General features: G+C 37.5%; 3 pseudogenes; 1 reads left to right on the top strand and 2 right to left on the bottom strand.

Moving 5' to 3' along the window:
* Positions 1-1,297: 1,297 nt before the first annotated feature.
* Positions 1,298-5,407, bottom strand: LOC122147432 (annotated as a pseudogene).
* Positions 5,408-5,641: 234 nt separating this feature from the next.
* LOC122147518 lies at positions 5,642-13,308 on the bottom strand (annotated as a pseudogene).
* Positions 13,309-14,975: 1,667 nt separating this feature from the next.
* Positions 14,976-18,882, top strand: LOC122147517 (annotated as a pseudogene).
* The last annotated feature ends 251 nt before the right edge of the window (positions 18,883-19,133 follow it).

Genomic DNA, 19,133 nt, shown 5'->3' with positions numbered 1-19,133 from the left:
CCATCATTAAGGGGGACACAAAGAAATTTTTGAAAGTACTGTCCCCGGGCCCTGTGAATATTGGAGATGCTGGCGACCCTGATCTGACCACAAAATAATATTCAACAAAAATTATAAACACCAAAAACTGTTCCTTAACCATCATCTTTCACGATATCCGTAATGCATAACACTGAAAACATTCAGGGAATCTTGAAGAACAACGAGTGGCTAACAACATAACCATTCATATATCCACAGAAATGTACATGCTCTCAGTTTGATTTCATTACTGCCACACTACATTCAAGAACTGAACAAAAATGTGGCACATCAACAAAGATCAGAGCGCTCAACACACAGCTAACTGAGAGCTGATACGCTCTCTTGGTAGGTTAGGTAGTAAACATTAAACATATTTAAATACCTCACATAACACATGGAGACTTAGTCAATTAAATGGAACGTTCACAAAGATTAACATCATCAAATCTAAAAATACATAACGTAACCAAAAACAAGGAACTATTCCTTTAAAATCCCAATCTCTAGATAGAATTTCGTTATGCAGTTGCATTAATACTTGTCATCATAAATGACTGAAATAGCCAAACCTATAAATTCACAGGAGCTGTCCACATACTTTGGCCATGTTACTATAGATGGCAAACAGAAACAGGATTTATGGAAAGGCAATAAAAAGGAAAAGTCACATTAGTTAAAAAAAAAATTACCCATTTGGGATTGGGTCCTTTCTTTAAAAGATACAGAAAAATGGCACATTAGCTTTCCATTAGTCATTAACCTCTACACTGTTTGATTATTCTAGTTATTCTGGTAGGTTTAATGTAGAGCACTGTTTGTTACCTTAAACGTTACAAAATATGTCACATGAAAAAGTTTTTAGGCTGGACTTAAGTAAATGGGCTTTCATTAAACAGAAAACAGATGCAGGTTTGATAAGTTTATATTAAAACACTATGTGTTACCTTGAACTGCTGGAGGAGTGGACTTTGGAACAGTCAGTGAGAACACGTTGAACTTTAACCTCACACTATTTTCACTTACAAAACATTTGTTCATGCACCATCGACAGGCAGAAGAAAATATATGAACATACACACTATTCTTGTATAACATCCTAGTTAAACTCAAATACTGAGGATAGTAAAATAGATAAAACTCTTCTTAAAACCCATGCTGTAGTTTATCGCTTTATTAAACCTGCATCTAAGGAAATGTGCAGCAGAGGTTTGTATTTGGCAACTTTTTTCAAAGGATTGCACTATTGTCATTAAGAGGTCCCTTGACGTTTTCTTGAAACTGAAATGAAATTTGGCACTAACATATAAACTGCAACCCTCATGGAGAGATGAAATACTGAAAACAACGATGCAATACAGACTAACGGAAAGAGAAAAACAAGGTCAACACCAGCTATCTTTGATCCTTACTGAAAACGACATTGAATGGCACATTGAATAATCTGGCAGCAAACAAAATTATTTCAGAAATCAAAAAAAAAAGAAATGTACATGTATGTACAGTAGTATGTACCGTCAGACAAAAGATCAGCAAAAAAATCAACAACGACAATAAGGATTTAGCTTAAAAACAATTAAAACACAGTCAAAAATGTAAAACCATCTTACAAAATGACTGAATTGGGATGTCATGGAGAGGAACGGGTGAACTTTGGCACACAAAGATGGTAGGTGAAACCATTACAGCAGAGAGCAGATTCACTGACGCTTGTCTTTACAGTCCTTTGTTGAAGTAGACAGTCTCTACTCCAGGACGACAGGCTCGAATCTTCTCCTGCAGCTCTGGTTCCAAACGGCTCACTGCCATAGAGCTGCACGATTTTAATTAGAATTATGAAGTGCAACAGAATGATTCATAAAACAAAATGAATTCTTCTGAAAGAGTTTTGAGAATGTTCTCACCTCTTTTGTGGGAATAGCGCACAGCACAATGGGGTTGCGAACACAAGGCTAAGAAAAAAAAGAATGTAGAAAAGAATGGGTCACAAAACAATTCTTGAATGCCTTTTAAGAAATAACTGTTTATTAGACGAATCTATCTGTCTTTGGTAACTCACCAGAACCCAACCAAGCCAACCTGAATGGGTTGCACTCATCCACGGAAACCTCTGAAAAATAAAGGGGGAGAAAATCAACCTGGCAACAAAGCCCATGATTGTATTGGGCTATTTTAAGGGCTACTGCATTCAAGCAGACCGGACACTGTAGCTGCGTGCTCTGCTAAGGCTAAAAAACTTTAATTTAGAATACTTCTAAGGTTTTATCATCATTCATGTAAACCAAACTGTTTATAATGTAGGTTAGAATTTACCTTCAGGAAGGCCTTCTTTTCCAAAGAGTTCATTAAAAAGGGAGGGATGGCTATAGGAAGATTTAATTAGAATGATAGATTATTTATGTGTAATTACAGTGTCACAAACCAGTTATGCACTTTAGCATTGCCTGTGCATAAGACCTACAGTGTGGGGTTTTAAAGTTTGAGACCACTCATAAAAATCCTGATATTTTATATTCTATTACATATAAAATCCCTCAACATTATTACTAGATTTAAACTAGATTCCAGATTTTCAGTGTGGTCTCAGACTTTTGGACGTCACTGTACGTGCATGATTTTATAAACATAGGTGCAAAGTCCATTCTATTGCAGTCAGCTTAATAAAAGACAGATTCAGAGATTTAGAGTAAACGAACCCATTCCTGGAGAGGCCATGAGGATTCTGGAAACCACTACTTGTGTGATGGCCTGTTGAGCCTGCCTTTGAAGATTCTCCTAACCGATTGTCATTCTCATCTGTTACTGGGATGCCATGTTTGAGTTCACTGATTCAACAACAAAAGGAAGAACCATAGTTTACATCACTTCATGTCTATTAAATCATGAACAGCAGCACACAATATACACTTCCGGTCAAATGTTTTTTTTGGAAATTATACTTTTATTCAGCAAGGATGCATTAAAATAGTGGGTAGTAAAGACATTTATAATATTACAAAAGATAAGATTTCCATTGATGTATGGTTTGTTAGGGTATGACAATATTTGGCTGAGATTCAACTATTTGAAAAATCTAGAATCTAAGGGTGCAAAAAATAAAAATATTGAGAAAATCCGCCTTTAAAGTTGTCCAAATGAAGTTCTCAGCAATGCATATTACTAATCAAAAATTAAGTTTTAATATATTTACAGTAGGAAATTGAAAAAATATCTTCATGGAACATGATCTTTACTTAATATCCTAATGATTTTTGGCATAAAAGAAAAATCAATCATTTTGACCCATACAATGTATTTTTGGCTATTGCTACAAATATACCCCAGCGACTTAAGACTGGTTTTGTGGTCCAAGGTCACATATATAATAGGCATTGAGAGACTACCGAACAACCAATTCTGAGCAACCCTAGTAAAATGAGGTCAAAGCTCTTCATGCAAAAGATTTGTTTTAGGTAATTATTTACCGTTGTCTCATGAGTGGAATATTAATACAGTTAGCAGCAGCTACAGCAGCGAAAGGAACAAAGCGTCCTATTAATGGAGACACATGCTGAAAGATAGTAAAAATCATTTTTAGTTTAAACATGAATATTGATTAATACATGAAAACAAAAAGTGAGCACTGAGCAGGAAACATTCTAATATGTATTACTTTTCTGTGAAATTGTTACAGCCCTTAAACATTAGAAAGCAAGACCTTTACCTTTGCTAATGCATTTAGTCCTAAAGCAGTAGCCACGGCTCCTGTGGTCGCTGATACATACGCTGTACCAAGCTGGCTGCAAGGACATATAAGGAATTTAGGGATTTTGTAAATTAGGTCAAAGTAGAGCACAAGATAATTAATGCATTAAGTGAAACAAATGTTCATATGCATGATCTAAAGTCCTCTCACTTTTAGGGTTGGGTATCGTTTGAATTTTATTGATTCCAATTCTGCTTATCGATTCCCCTTCTTATCGATTCCTAGTTTTGATTCCAATAAGATAAAAAAAAAATCCAATAAAAAGGTCAAACATATTTATTCTGTCTTTTTACAAAGCATTCTGTTGCAGCTCTATACTGTAACATGAGCAAAAATACATGAGCAGCAGCCTACAGAACACTGAGGCCCTACAGTTTTAACAAAAATAAACAACTAGACTAACATAACATTACATTGTTAAAGACAAGTACACAGTCAGTAATAAAATAGTAACAAACAAACAAATCAGTTATTAATAGCATAAATATATACAACTGAACAAATTTCAAAAATTGAAATCAAATGCTTAAAAACACTACCGTTTTCTTTTCATAAATAAAATATAGCTGAAATCCTCATGAAAGTTTACGAAAGACATTCAGTCAAGATCAGTGAATGATTTTCTTTAGTTCTTTGTTTAACATTAATGACAGGCAGCATGTTTTTAGGCTGCTGTCTCTTTAACACCGAACGCACGCAGATCTAAAATACTTATTTGTTTTCTTTCTCGCCTGTTTACGTTACGTTTCTCTGTGCTCGCGCTTCAGATGTGTGCCGCGCACACAAAACAGTACACAAGTTCTTACGCTTCCTGCGCTTAAATCGTTTAAAATCACATTAAAATGCGAACACAGGAATCGTTAAGTGGAATCGAAACTCCCCGTGTCTTATTGAATACATGGTTAAGGGAAATTTGGAACCGGTTCTCGATACCCAACCCTACTCACTTTACTGTGATGGGGGCGTCTCCGCTCCTGTTGGTATAGTTGACTATTGCATTGAAAGACTGATTGATCCACTGCCAAAACAGAACTGCTGGAGTTGTTCTAAAAGCAAGAAAAAAAAAATATAAATATTCAGCATTATTTGAAGACAAATCATTTATCCAGAAAATGTCCAACAATTCCTACAGCTACACTACAATAATGGATTACACAGCAAAATTTCAGCATGATTTCACCTGTAAAACGTCATCATGCATCCAGTGATGGTCATGTTCATGGGGACCCTGAGCAGACATGCGACCAATCAGGAGCATTTTCTCGCCTGTGTCTGGATGGAATGCGGAGTCAAAAACATACTTTGCCCTCCATAGCTCGTCTTCTGTGAGACCTTGTGTTACCACCCATAAATAATGCAGAGAAAAATCTTACTATGATGATGATGGTAACGTATTTGTTATCTAGAAAACTATGTCGCATTTGTAGCATGAAACGCTATACAAAACTACATAAATAATGCAGAGAAAAATCTTACTTGTAATCCAGAATTATCTGACGTGCTTTTTCTAATTGTTCATTTGACAGAAGGATGTTTCTGGGGTCTGTGACGGTGAAGAAATGCTTTGCTCGCCCCACAAATGTTCCCTGATCCCAGCGTGGCTCTTTAATATTTATGGGAGGTGGAGAGCTCAGCTGCCATGGTACAATGTGAAAACATTACACTGTTAAAAACACCTTCTTTTTATCTTGTAACACACAAGTTATTTTTGATGGTAAGTACACTTCTGTTTTTTATTGTTTTTAAAAGAAGTCTCTGCACCTAAACTGTATTTACTTGTTCCGAAATACGTGAAAACAGTAATATTGTGAAATCTAATTTGAATAAATTAGTAAATTTTAAAATGTAATAACATCTAGTAAATCAAAAGCCTTTTTAGATTTTTCCCTCCAGAAACAAAACCAAATAATGCTTGCACATGACATTCTTCTTCTGGTTAAGCCACCGCTGAATCAGCATGTAGCTGCTAAAGACAGCTGACCAGCCAACCAAAGAAAAGAAAACATCAGTCACACTGAAAACGACATAAGGTGCTGCTAGTGCCCATATAAAGCAGCGCCTCTGTGTATATACAGCCTGTTTTTCTATACAAAACTAGAAAAAGCACCAGATTAGAAATTGAGTCTCAGTGTATGGGATTGGTTAAAAGGATCGTTCTCTCAAAAAATGTCATCAGTTACTCATTCTCATTTATTTTCATCTTTCTTCTGTGAAAGACAAAAGATATTAGACAGAATGTGAAGGACTGCAATTTTAATCAACATTCACTGTATCATTTTCCTTACTTCCACTTAAGAAAGAAAGCCATACCTGTTTTAAAATTATACAAGGTTACTATTTTTGGCTGAACCATGCCTTTCCAATGACAAATAGAAAACCAGCTTCATTATCAAATGCTTCAAGGTTGAGTCCAGATAAAATTTTAAGGAGAAACAGAATTTAAGCATTTATTTACAAGTGCATATTGCAAGAAAAATCATTCGCAGTGGCAGAAATAAATAAATCACGCGCTTTTAAATGTGCAGCTTGGTGACATTTTATCTTGACAATGCACCAGATACGGCTAAAGGAGGACAATAAATCAAACGCTTCAACGGCTGACAGCTACAAAAGTGGGCCCGTGTCTCTTTAAATCAAATCAATGTGCATGTGTTTTGCACGAGATCACTTGATGTCCAGTTTGTAACGCGTCTGACTGGTGATAGCAAGACCGACTCAGCTGCGCTAATCGATTCTTTTGAACTGTTCGTTTCAAATAACCGATTCGAAAAGAATTCAGTGTGGCATATTAATTGCTAAGAAACGTCTCAATATGAAGGCATTGATTTTTGTTCTATTATTTTTACATTTAATTCTATTATGTTTTTATTAATAATAGTGTTTATGTAGATCATCCATAATAAAATTAAAAATTTTCGAACTTAAAATGTGTATATACATTAAGTACTTAATTAAATTAATTTAAATATCGGAGCATGATTTTCAATTTAGTGAAACCAACTCAACTTTATATACATAGTACGTAAAAAGTAAATATTTTAATTTACGTTTTATATAACATGTTCTTCTATTTACCGATTAGTTTAGTTTAGTTCAGGTTTATTTCAAATTTGACAAGAGATGATTCAATCCAATTCGTCTACGAATCGTTCAGTCATTTTAGTGAATAATAGTTAGGGTTCAGACAGGCTCAACCGATTCGCTAAACAAAGATCCGAGAACAATAAAAACAATTGATTCACGAATCGGATATCGCAACAAAACGACTACATTACGTTTCCCTACAATGAAAACACCACAACAGCGCGCGCACGTTATGGATTGCAAGATAATGACCGATGCACGCGCCTCTTGATCTGAACTGAACTTTGAACAAAGACGCCGTGTTTATGACACTTTCCCCAAACAGCTCACTTACTGCCCAATAGTATGCATTCATGACCATATATGACTCTATTTTAATAGCTTATTATTAAAATGCATGCACACATCATAGGTTATATTTTATATGTTAAAACAATGATGCCTTTAAAGAGCGAACACTGCAGGATAAATTACATTATTTATATGGTGTCTCGTTTTGAAATCAGTTGTCAGAATTTCATCATTTTAGCCCAATGGCAAAGAATGGTTCAAAACCAGTCAGTCAGTACCGGTTAGGTGGCTTCCATTGGGGTTTCAATATGTCATAAATCCATATAAAAAATAATATTCTGTTTAAATGTCATGATGAAAAATACTGCAGGGATGCTCCTTATGATAACAATCTTAATCAATGTAAGTTTTTATCTTTAAAACCATCTGTACAACTCCAGCTGTGCAGCTCTTTATCAACCTCTGGATGCCACATCACAAATCCACTTCCTGGCGGCATAAGGGTTTTACATTCTAATGCAGCCAGTAAAGAAAAAAAAGGAAGAAGAAAAACATATCTGGCCGATGGCATCCGTGAAAATCTATAAAAAAGGTCACTTACAGTGCAAGAGTGCAAATCTCGCCGTCAGACCGAATCACAGCGCTCCGCTGCAGCTATCAGTCTCCCGCACTGAGGAGGCTAATTCTGGATTTACGAATCAATGTGAAGTACGCTGCAGTAAACACCGCCCTCTGCCCAGCCAACCAGAGACGTTGTTCATAATAAAAGTTTTTCAATAGCTTGGAAAATATTTGTAACATGGGATAAAATGTGACTGTGAAAGTTTTCACAAACCGAGCTCGACCTAAATCAATGTTTTTGTATTCCAGCAGTCTGCGTGTTTATTGGTAATAGACTTTAAACATAAAGAACGCCTATCCTTCACATTCCTTACTAGCGGACTTACCAAGAGGTTTACGGACAAGAGCTTTGCTGTGAAAAAAATTACGAAGGACAGCGTCACCTGAATTCACAAAATCATGGAGAAACGATACTCGGTAATTATTTGCATGTGTGTGACAGCACATTTCTGTCATTTCTTAACTTAGGTACATGTAGTTTGTGTGTCACACAAGGGTTACCTTTTTATTATTACTCTTTATTTAATTGAATCTCCACAGAAAGAGATGAATATGTTACATAATTACCTCCAAAAACTAAGACCATTTCAAAATGCCAGTTATTTCTTGGAGCTAAGTAAAACGCTTTATACTTAAAGGGTGAGTGATGGATTTCTCCACAGAGCTCCGTGTTAAGAATATTCTGTAAAGTACAGTTTCCTGACGGGTCTAAGAAAATGCCCCCATCTAGCGGATATGTAAACACCAACTCAGTCATTCCTGTTATACTTTTCATTTTCATGAACGCACTTCTGATGTGTGAAATATTAAACTCAAGATTTTCAGTCATGCAAATCATTTTTGTTTTATCGCAATAACACATAAAGCGAACATAGGAGAGAATTTTAAGTGGCACTTTTGTTTGAGTGGGTGTTGGACATTATTCCCTAACATTTAATAAGGAATGTTTTACTGTTTTTTCAAAAAATCTCTCACTGTTATTACAAACCCCCCCCCCCCCCAAAAACAAACAAACATTACATCATGAGGAAATGTAGGATTTAAAAAAAAATCTCTCACTGTTATTACAGAAAACGGTATGATTTTAAATGTCAAATAATTTCAGGTTGTCACCCTCATATAAGCAAACTCTGTAAATCTCACTGAGCAATTTTTTACTTTAGCTCTATATTTTCTTCCTATTACGTAGGTTCTATCCTTATTTTTTTTGCATTTGTCATAAATAGGTTTCCTGAATTTGACCCAGACCATATATTGTTTTTGAAAGTCTGCTGTACTGTAACCATTAAGATATAATTCTTTAAATTCCAATAAAGGCATATTTTCATTTTTTATAGTTAAAGTGCTCAGTACATTTTACTGCATAACAGGAATGACCCAGTTTGACAGTTAAAAATCAATCAGCAACACTGCCAATATTTTGCAGCGTCCTACAGCAGGGGAAGAACAGAACATTACAGCTGCTGTCTTTTAAAGAAACAGGCTTTACATAGATAAATAGCATGAGTCTTATTGCCGTTCAAATCCCTATTTAATGTGCTCTGATTTACAAATTATGGGAAATAATACAGTAACATACAAAAGCAAAACAAACAAAAGCCACTGCTCTGTAAACTAAGAACAATAACAAAATACTGCATTGAAAAAGTGCTTCAAAGACATTGAAAAGGGACTAAAACTAAAGTGTCTCATACCCACCTGCAACAAACACTGCAACAGGCAATCATTTTAAAACAGCAGTCGGAAATTTGCCAGATGACAGCTCATTGTGTAACCCGAGGCCATGCAGCATGAGAATGCAGCTATAATACACAGCACTATTTTAAGCTCATCACAACTTGTACGTAATCCAGTCATAAGCATTTAGAGTGTATATTCAAAACGTTATTCCACAGCGTTTCAGAAGAATGCACATAAACCCATTAGTCGGAAGTAACCCTTATATCCTGCTCAAAAACAAAACAGCTTTTTTTAGTACAGAAGAGAGAAAAAGTACACGATGCAGATGAGAGAGCACTGTTACATTTGTGTGTTTGTTGAGATGACTGCATCTAATCTTATTGCAGTATAGATATGGCACGTTTTGGTCCAAGGACAGGGGTTTTGTTTTGGAAAATTTGAACAGATGTCTTCTATGAATGATCACTGTCCATGGGGTCAGATAGTGCTGCAATACTGTAATAAAAAAAAAACCCTTCCCATCTTACACAAGGAATAATCTGGAGTGCGGCGAGTGACGTGAGGCTCTCCTCTGCGTGGTGCAGGGTCAAACTGTAAACTAAAGGAAATCATCCTGTTAATATTCATAACAGCAAAATTACTGATATATAACACGGGGGAACGGGGAGTTATCATAAAACAGAAATAGTTTTATGCTTTATGTCATTACGTACAAGGAGTACTTAAGCGTGTCAATCAAGTTCCATGATCGCTGCCTGGTTACCACATCGGTAGCAATAATTAGGTTGCACTGAAGATTGTTACAACATTACGTTCAATGACACCAGTTATAAACCCTGTAGAAATGATTGAAAAATATATTTAGCCAGTACCTAATCAGTGGTAGGTAGGTATATTATTAAAAAAAAAGTTATTTGAATATTTTTAGACTTTTGTGTAGTTTCAAATTTCTACTACATAGTTTGTTTCAAATATGCAAAATTTTTTCATGTTACAGTTTAAATTACTCATGTAAAAAACCACATTTAATATCTTCAACAAAAAATATATACACGATAACATAATTATATCACATGTACCTTTCAGATGATTATCTTTTATTGGGACTCAATTATTTAATTATTCAACTAAAATTGTCAAAATACAATAAAAAAAAAAATACAATTAAAAAAATAGAATGTATACATTTCTTTTGCTAAAATTTTTAATAATATTTATATATTCTATAAATTGTCATTAATGTGAAATACTAAATCAACTATTTTATTTAAAATTCTATTTTTACAATTTAGTTGAATAATAACCAATGCGAACCAGGCAAAATTCCATAAAAGAGATTCAATCTGAAAGGTAAATTTACTCTAAGACTTTTATATACAAGAATATAAAATAGATACATATTAATTGTCCCTACTGTAATTGAAGATGTCTTAAGAGCACCAACTATGAATGCAAATTGAATGATTTACTTGCTCAATTAGCCTACAGGTTTTAATGAAAAATGTCTGAAGTGTACATCTACTTCATGGAAATACTGATTAACACACCCTGTTACAGTTAGTATTTAATATAAAATATAATATCACTAATATAACATAATATAAACAATAATATAATAACATGCCACTTGGGGCCTTCTGTGCCAACTCTTGAGGGGCCCATCTTACCTCAAGGGTCTAATTTGAGCTTTTTACTTCTAAAAATAAAACCTATAATTTTTACTCCAAAAATCTAGAAACATTCATTTGTCCAAAATCCCCTCATTAAACAAATTTTATACAGTAATCAACTTCTTTTTTACCCTCCATCACTAACTGGTGAGCTCGTGACCTGACCTGAGACAGAGTCAAGCAGTTGGCATGGTTAAATGTTTCTGAGATGTCCGTGGCCAAACGTGTACCCAGCCCCCCTGGGGGAAATCCCCCAACCTCCACGCGTCATCTGGATCTGACCACAGCAAATCACACATGGGACCCTGCCAATAAGATTTCTAAGGTCCTGTGAGTAGTATTCACAGCTGCAACTCTTAATGATTTTGATTACTGTAACACTATACATCTTTCTGATATTCACAGGTGGAATTTTATACCTCATGGGGAAACTTCTTGGATACGGTCCCCAATGCGCGGATGTGATCCAGCGTGTCAATTGAAGGCGACAATCCTCCATGGAGACAGAAAAATCTGTGCAGATGAAGCAAATAGAGTTTAGTTTAAGCTTTATGTACACTATCTATGCAAAGTCTTTGTTTTGAGTTGAGTATAGGGCTGTCTCGGTGAAGAAACTTTTCTTCATATCACAACATGCATTGTTATTGCCATTTATTTATCTATCTGTCTACATAATTAAGCTCACCGTTTTTTTTTTTTTTACTAAATGTATAATAATATATTCCGATTCTCGAATATGACTGGACAAGAGGCTTTCAGTGTTTTGACATATCGGCAGTAATGAGTACAGGGGACTCATCTCTGCACTCATTTTACAGACTGTCAGTCAGAGCAGCAGTTACATTATTTACACAATGAGGTTGCGGCAAGCGACTATCTTTATGAGTGAGTCAACTAATACGTTTAAAAAATGCTGATTCATTCATAATTGAAACAAGGCGTTAAAATTATTTTAACTCTGAGCGCCCCATTACAAGGCCCAACGACGATCAATGCGTTCCCTGGGTAATGCTGAAGTTGATGTTTCACTTCATAGAGAACAATGCCATCGATTCATTGCACTGAACAGTGCTGACGCAGTTGTGGGAAATCAGCTTAAATGCTGAAAGGATGCTATGACAATGATATCGCTTTCATCTTCTGATAAACTGATGGGCAAAACTGTCCTCCCACCCACAAATATATGACTTGACTTGAAGAAGGTCAGATGCATGTAATCACGCATATGCTCAGACAATCTCTCTCACTCCGAAAAGCCCTGTCTGTTGCAAATCTAAGTAACCTCTGTACAAAATCCCAATGATACACAGCCGTCTTAAAGATGTAAAAAAAGAAGAGCTAGTTGTGGTAAAAATAGTACGGTACTCTCTTCCCTTTTGTTTTGCAGTGTAATTTGCAGTGTTGACCCTTCTTTTTCAAGACCTCTGCAATTCGCCGGCTGGCATGCTGGCTTGTGAATCAACATCGGGCCACAATACCTTGACTGATTGCCAGCCCATTCTTGCATAATCAATGCTTGGAGTTTGTCAGAATTTGTTTTTGGGTTTTTGTTTGTCCACCCTCCACTTTATGAAAAAAAAAAAATCCCCCCCCGATCAAGGTCTGGGGAGTTTCCCGGCCATGGACCCAAAATTTGGATGTTTTTGTTCCCTGAGCCACTTCGTTATCACTTTTTGCCGTTATGGCAAGGTGCTCCATCGATGCTGGAAAAGGCATTGTTCATTACCAAACTGTTCTTGGATGGTTGGGAGAAGTTGCTCTCGGAGGAAAGTTTTTGTACCATTCTTTATTCATGGCTGTTTGTTTTGGGCAAAAAAAACTGTGATTGAGCCCACTCCCTTGGCTGAGAAGCCAACCCTCCCATACACATAGAATGCGTTTCAGGATGCTTTACTGTTTGGCATGACACAGGACTGAACAGTAGCACTCACCTTTCTTTTCTCCGGACATAGCTTATTCTGGATGCCCCAAACATTCAGAAAAAGGGGATTTACTACCAGACAAAATTCTTAACCCCAGTCCTCAGCAGTCCGGCATTCCCTGGTACCCTTTGGAGAATTTCAGTCTGTCCCTGATGTTTTTCCTGGAGAGTAAGTGGGTTCCTTTTCCTGCCATTCCTGAGCAAGCTCTGCAATCCGGCTGGTGCCCCGATCCAGCAAGAAACAAAATCTGAATCAACTTATGGAGATCAGTCATAGCGAACTTGCTGCGACTTTTTGCGGCCCACCCTGAAGCTCTTCTTCACAGCAACTTGCAACCTCTCCCTATGCAGATTCATTGATGATCCGCCATAATTGCTTGATTTCAAGTGCCAATCTTACTAAGCCAGCCATTATCCTTTTCCTGTGAATCCCTTTTGTTTGTGCAAAGCAATAGATTAACTGGACCTGTTGTTCCTTGACAGGTTAACCTTATGTTAACAGAGGAAGAAACCAAGGATTTCAAGCCCTACCCGTCGAGCTTTTTTAAGCACTTCCAGTCCTGTTATCTCTACTAAACACTGTCGGAACCTCGCGCGTTGCTAAGTAACGAGACCTAGTTGGGTACGGTTACAAGCGAATGAAATACTGTTAATCATCAAACCAATTTAACCTGTTGTGTACAGAGGGCTAGGGCTGCCAGAGGGTAAGCGTATTCCAACAGGGAGGGGGAGAAGCTACTTATGAAATTATTTCCAAACAGGGTTTGCTATTTCCCGCTATTTTATCAGGCACTCGTCATTAAAAGCCATTAAAACTTGGTATGTGCATCGTCTAACATTTCATCGACTTTCCACGAAAGAATGGTGATTCGCTCTCCGGTGATATCTAAACCCTGGACCACGATTTAAAATGACCAGAACAAGCCAGTAACAATGCACATGAACTTTACTTTCTTGTTATTAGTAACGTAAAAATTAAATTAATCTAAAGGCAGACTGTCTCTTCCCTTTATATGCATCTACGCTTAATAGATGCAAACCAACAAGTGTGCACTGTTCTCTACTGCCCAATAGCTATTTGCAGTAACCTCTAATCCACATAGTCCTCCCGCATGAATAGGTAATGCGTATACTGGGTGATTTACCGCCAATCCTTAAACAGTTCCATCTAGTATCATTAATGCTTTTAAGCCTTGTACTATCTCCACATACGGTCAATCCGGCGGGCAACGCACCAGCCTCCTGAACGCTGTTGACTACCTTTGCGATAAACTTTCTTTAGCCAGGCCCAATAGATAATATAAAACAAAGCAGGTACACACCACATAAGCCACACAAACAGTGATCTCAGACTATTAACCACAATTGCCACTTAAAATTCCTAACAAAACTGCAAGGTCGGCCAAAACTGACACGTACCAGTGATGAGAAACAAAAATTGACATATATGCGTAATGGGATCTTTGTTTTCTTGGACATAGGCTTTGAGAGGAACTGCTGTAAAAATGTGCGGCTCATATAACCTTAAAGTGTTGTGTAACATCTTAACTAACTGAGTAAATGAATAACATAAAAATAATGAAGCATCACCATCATCATTCAGTATTGCATTATTAGTTATTTTTTTATTTGGATATAAAGTAAAATATTCATAATGTTATATTTAATGTATATTATATTCCTAGTAGTTAAAAAGCCAGTTCCACATCCCCTTTGCTGATCCACAGAGCGAAGTCAGTTCATGCCCGATTATAAGAACACAACATGTGGGAGAAGTTGACAGAGATTTTCATTTTGTAGGTCTACTAATTTTCAGGCAACAACCCCACCCCCCCCCCCCCAAGCCCCCATTTTTACTTATTACATTGTGCGTATGTAAACTTATAGGACATCAAAATTTGGTCTTTATTTAGAACAGTGAATAAGGTTCATACTGATAATGATGACCAGGTCGGACTTAATTCATAGATGCCAGCCCAGTCTTGAATTAATTCTGCGGACAACTTTTTAAAGAGACCATTAATAATAACCTTTTATATAACGCACAATTTAGTGTTGTCGGTCTTTTTTTTTTTTAACTGATGCCCCTGGTGGCATCCGAAAGTTTATAAGTACCCGTACTCGCTTAGAAAGCAAAGGCGAAACCCAAAACTCTGCCTGACAACGAAGTAACAGTAACGGTAATAGATACAGGCCAAACCTGAACGAGCTATCTAGGTTGCCTAACTGCGCCTGCACAGATGCCGACAACCATAGTCACAATTCATGCCACGGGGAACGGCCAATAATAGAATAATTCGGCACCGCCATCTATTCGCCGGCCGTAGCCGGCCCAGTACGCGATAGGAGCCGTCCACTGGCACTGTATCTGAGCCGATAACAGAAATTTAGGGACGGCCCCTGCTGCGCCGCCCCACGGAGACCGCCCGCCCCCTGAAACAGCACGTGGGGGTTTTAACATAGATTCAACACTGACATAGACGTGACGATATATCTTCAGTACTGCAACTCACCTTCTCGCAAGAGATTTTCACTTGGTTTTCCGCGCACAGTTGCTTGCACTCGTTCACAGTTAGCTTGCGATCCTCATTGGATGCTCAGTTTCTTTCGTGCAATTACCTTCCTCGTCCATTACGCGTTAAGTTCCTCAAATGCATTCAAGTAACGGATAATGCCCTAGAAAAAAATGTAAATAAATGACTCACAAAAACTAGGTTGCTTTAGGTGTTTTGCGCCGTCTGGGGGTTTGGCGTATCATGCCGTCCAAAGTACGTTTCTCATCAGTCCCAGTGTTAATATTAGCAGCCTGTTGACCGGTCCTATTACCTTGAAATACTTTAGGGCCAGCCAAAATAAACTAAAGCACGCCTGCCTTACTTTTTACTGCCCTCGAGAATAAATCGATGTAGTTACTGTTCTCTGCTAAGCAGTAAACGATTAAAAACGTACAGCCACTGAAAGCTCCTTGATTTCGACTCAGAGTCTGCGTTATATGATGATAGCGCAGCCCAGAGACGAAGAATCCGCCTCATGTAGGTTGACTGTCACCTAATCCGCATTCCCAAAAAATAACGGAATCCTACTACCGTGAAGGAGCCGGGCCCACTCCGCTGCGATAGGACGATCACACTTGAATGCTTTATGTCCTAATTAAGTATTTATACACACCAGGCGTCGCAGTGGGGCATGGCCCTGAGTCAATGAAACGCTCAAGCGTGACCTTATTAATATTGACATCCAGTTAAGTACTCTTCGCTAATAGTGAGCACTTTTCGCCAGATATTGTGCTTTGTCTCTTCTGAGAGCGTTTAGCTGCCGACCCAACTGAATGTACAAGGATGAATAACAGTTTTCATTTGTGAAACAGCCTACAGTGACCTTATTAGGTTTTAATAAATTAATTATATGAAATCAGATAATGATGATATTATATATCATTGGATAGTACTACTTACTTAATAATACTGATGATGATAATAATGACATTGATTAATGCATAATAATAATAATATTAACAATTGATTATTCATTAATTATGCCTCTGTTTTGCTGGTGAACTGTGATGCGCTCGGTTGTTCCCCTCGTGTGTTTCGTGTGATTTTGAATGTGAAGGAGTCAGAATTTATTTAACAGTGTTGTTTATTTAATATTGCCCTTATTCATATACTGCTTTAGCATATTTACCACTACATGCATTCCCCCCCCCCCCCCCAGTTATCCCAATAATTGTTTTCATGTTTCAAATAACATTATTTACTTTCCAAACGTGAAATATTATCCTAATTTTGCTAAGTCGACTTTGGTATAAAAGCTGTTTCTGTCTATTCAAACAATAAAAAATTAAATAACAAGATAAAGTTATTTCATTATTATTATTTATCATATCATGTTTACGATAATCCTAACTGAATGCCTTTTTTTCCCCCTGCGAAAGCTCTCATAATAAATAAGCTAATCATTTTAAACACGGTCCTCGGAAAATGTTACATAAATGGAAGAGCAATAATAATTTTAAAAGTCCAGAACATATACACATTCACGTACATGCGACATATTAATGGCATGGCTGTTTTCAAATAGTTCAAGCCAGCCCAACACTGAAATATATATTTAAAATGAATACATATGGAGGACAAAAGTAGGCGCGTGAGCTCGGAAACAAGGCCCCTTCTGGAGATTTGTGCTAAAGAATAGTATAAATTCCACCCACCCAGCTGACGCCATGCGTATTACAGGCCTATTCTTACTCCATTTTATTATTTTTTCTAGTGCGAAATGGCTGCCTGTGGTATCAGCTTTAAACCACAGCGACGTATCAGGGAAAAAAAAATATCCATCCCAGTAAACCAGAATTAGCACGCTCCAGTTTAGCGAACGAACAATCTTGACGGTTTCAAGGAACAGTGTCCATATGGACCTGCTGCTAAATAACATTATGCCTTTTGCTTTCAAGAATGGAAGATTAGAGCTGTGTTCCTATGTTTAACCCCATTATTATTTTCCGTGAAATCGCGTTCCTAGATGCAGGGTAAAGATAAATCACTACTTTCTTCATTGCCCATCGTTTAACGTAAAATTACATCTGCTTTCATATTAAAGTTAATTTTATCTCCATTAATTAAAAGAGATAATCTATTCTTACCCCCCGATGCGCAAATAAGAGCTGGGTCGGACAATGACTACAGAATATATAAGGACAAAGACGGACTTGCCATAAGTGATATTCCGCGACGTCGTTAGTACATTTTGTTTTGGTAACCAGACATTCTTTATTCAACTGTAAAAGTGATTGCCTGACGTACGTTAAGAGGTGTCAGATATTTACCATAGTTTATATTAGCAACGCCCTATCCTCTGCGTAACGTAACTTTCAGGTGGTTAATTGCACAGGCGCTGTTGTTTTCTTTTGATTGACGTCAGTCAATCAATCACTTTCGATGCAGTCGCGGGGTCGATGTAAGATGGTTTGAAAAGATTGCCTATGCCTCATATTCAGATTGTTTATTCCACAATACAAGAATATTCCTTTTTATATATCCACTTTATCTCATTCTGCTATAAAATTGTTTTTTTTACATATAGTTTATTTGAACAGAAAATCGATGCACCAAGATAGCAGCAACAGCACACGACCATCATGGTCCCGGCGTAGCATATGACGGGCATGATGGGCATAACACAACCATGCCAGTCACTTTGAAGTTGATGCAGTTCACAGTCCAACAAATTTTACCCCAACTCGCCCCCTGCAACTCGTCATTACAATAGCACCCTCCAAAATTGACCACCCTGCCACAGAGACCATGGATCAAGGCCCATGTCCTGTCAGATGCAGGACTCTCGAGAGAATGAATTTCACTCACAAACGTACCGAATGAGGGCTGCAGGATGCCAGAAGGCTCCAAGGAAAAAGAAAAGGGCCTCGCGAAAGTCGGGACGACGAGGCAAGCATAGCCCTCAGAGTACCACTCAAGTCTGCAGGCTACAGGACATGGCATCGGGACGACCACCTGGCACCACAGCAGAGCAAGCGGGTTTTAAAACCAGGTCCAGGACGGCCTACTGGCGCCACCTGCAAAGCTGCAGGCTACAAGGTAGAGCCCCAGGTAGGCCTCCAGGCAGCATTAAAAGGATCTGGCAAGCTTAACAAACTGGACTATGGCACATGCAATGGCCAAGTGCACCATTCCCTTACACCATGATGCAGAAGAGGGAGGGCCTTGTGTGAAGCCACTGTGGCAAAGAGGAAAGCATACTTACTACCACAGAGTGAAGAAAACAGTTTTTTATTTATTGCAAAAGGAGAACTCACTCGGGATGTGACGGTGCATGTCCCAAAGTCACAGTAGAATTGTGTTTGAGACGTCAAACTCTTGCAAGGAAAAGAAAAAAAAGATGGATTTTGATACTTCAACTCATGTGTGTATGTGCCAGTGTTCATCCTTTTGTGTATCTTTTCCAAAGACCATAGGCATTACCTATATCTCGGCTTTTGATGTTTGTTAACATACTGTATAGATGTGCATGATGGTGGTATTGTGAAATAAAGTTACAGATATTGAACGCATATTAATCTTTTCAGTCTCTTAGACTTTTTAGC

Source organism: Cyprinus carpio, chromosome A14 (genome assembly GCF_018340385.1).
Source record: "Cyprinus carpio isolate SPL01 chromosome A14, ASM1834038v1, whole genome shotgun sequence".
NCBI classification, from domain to species: Eukaryota; Metazoa; Chordata; class Actinopteri; order Cypriniformes; family Cyprinidae; genus Cyprinus; species Cyprinus carpio.
The sequence above is the reverse complement of the archived record's forward strand: the minus strand, read 5'-3'. Positions and strand labels throughout refer to the sequence as shown.